Source organism: Pteropus alecto, unplaced genomic scaffold (genome assembly GCF_000325575.1).
Source record: "Pteropus alecto unplaced genomic scaffold, ASM32557v1 scaffold80, whole genome shotgun sequence".
In the NCBI taxonomy this organism is placed as follows: Eukaryota; Metazoa; Chordata; class Mammalia; order Chiroptera; family Pteropodidae; genus Pteropus; species Pteropus alecto.
The window spans coordinates 3,570,709-3,572,945 of record NW_006430460.1 but is presented as its reverse complement, the minus strand read 5'-3'; positions in this window follow the sequence as shown (position 1 = coordinate 3,572,945).

The window sequence follows — 2,237 nt, the reverse complement described above, 5'->3', positions numbered from 1 at the left end:
TTTTTTTTTTTTTTGAAGCGGGTCATCTCATGAATAAATAGTGAGGGTCCAACCATGTATTCATTTCTTCAGCAAATACGGCAGAAGCTACCTTCCCCATCTCCCTTACTCACAGAACCCTGACATTGTTGCAGACACGGTCCGCAACTTAAAATACTTAGCATTTCTGACTCCCTTGCATTTAGGGATGGTCAGCGTGACACGGGTCTGGCTGATAATGAGCAAGCAGAAGGCACTGGTTGGGCTTCCCAGAAAGGCTGTTGAAGGGGAGACTTGGTTGGCATGCTCCCCTTTGATCTTTCGCCCTTTCCTCACACACCTACCGCTTCCAGAATGCGGTAGAGTGCCCAGAAGGGGAGCAGCCATGTTGTGAGGAGGAAGACAGAGTCACATGACAAGCGCACTAGAGTCACATGACAAGCACACTGATGGACAGAAGGAGCCTGTGGTACACCAAAGCCAGGGAAGACAAAGTCACATGACAAGTGCACTAGAGTCACATGACAAGCGCACATGTTGTGAGGAGGAAGACAGAGTCACATGACAAGTGCACTAGAGCTGATGGACAGAAGGAGCCTGCGGTACACCGACGCCGGCGAGACGCTGCAGAAGGCCCAGGGCTGTCTCCAGACGTCTTGTTTTGTGACAAGAGACACCCCCAGTGTCTCTTAAACACTTCAGTCCAGTCTCTGTTGCAGATGACCAATTCATTCCCTGATCTGGCCACATTTTTCGAGCACTGTTAAGTGTGACACACTAGCTTCCTAATGAGACTACTCTGAGCAACTTTTATTGAAAGGACTGATTTCTAGAAGCACTATATTTGAAAATTTTTATATGATAGACATACTACAGATACTTATATTTACTATGCACTCTGTACTGTACTAGGCATTAAGGGGATTTGGAAATTGGAATATAAAATAAGGACCTTCGCCTTGTGGAACTTACCACCTAATTAGTGCTCAGAATGACCTCTAAGGAACAACGCAGGACAGCGCGTTAAGGGCTAATCCTGGTGTAAACCGAATGTAGCAGCAGCTCCCAGGAGTCCCTGAGCTGGGGAGGGCAGGGAAATGTGATCAGTCACCCTGAAAACACACTCTGGGAATCCTACACCTTCATATTTTTGAGTTCTAAATCAATGACCTAAATATAGACGTGGAAGTTATTCCCCTGGCTACGTGAAGACAAAATGAAGGGAAGTCATTTTAATTTGAATACCAATTCAGCTTTGAATTCAGCAGAAATTTATCATTCTAGTATCAATAGTTCGAATACAGAGCACTATAATAATTCACTAAGATCATGTTTACCTTATTAATTACTAGCATATTTCACGTTGATATGGAAGCTAAGGACATGTCATCGTATCATCTTAAAACGGAGCTTTTAAAATCTTTCCTTTGGAAGTCACATGGTTAATAGATTACACAGGAAAGGGGGTGCATCGTTTTTCCTCTGCAGTTCCGGTGCGGCCAACTTTGTTAAAATTGTAATTCATTTTTCCTAGCTTTTAGTCGCTGACTGTTGTTACTCGCTGGAGCAGGTGAGGGTAGGTATTACACGTCCGTAGAGACCACAGCAAGACAACCTGAATTAGTTTTTCTTGGACTCTTCATTGGGATTTGAACTTTTTATCCTGTAAGCTGTTCAACGTAGTGATCTCATCTGTAAACCAAAAAGGCATGCAAGTAAAATAAAACCAAGATACCATTTCTGTCTGATGTCTTTAAAACCCTTTCCTTCAGGACCTAGGAGGGCATGTGGCTTGTCTGTCTTCTCTTCTTTCCTTCCTTTTCCTTTCCTCCTCCCTTCTTAAGTTTCCGCCTAAGTCACCGAGTACCACCCGGCTATATTCCATCGCCACAGGCTTAGCTTGGCGGGTTCAGGGACATCCCATGTCGAATAGATAGATACTGTGGATTTTCGCACATCCCGCGTAGAAGGAGACTGAAGAACCGCGTGATAAAACGAGTCTGTATTGGGAGATGAGAAGATTTTGTAGGCAGAAGGTAAACAGACTTGAGGAGGGCAGACAACCAACCGAGGACACGTTGCGATCCCCCCCAGGGCTGCCTGAATTCTGAACCCCGCGGGACGCCTGACGACACGCGCGCACCTAGGGCTGTGTGCATGGGACCCTGGGATCGCCGGGGACGGCTGGGGTGTGGGCGGCGGGTGGCGCATCGTATGCAGAGGCGACGCAAAAGCCCGTGGGACAAACTCGTCCCGGA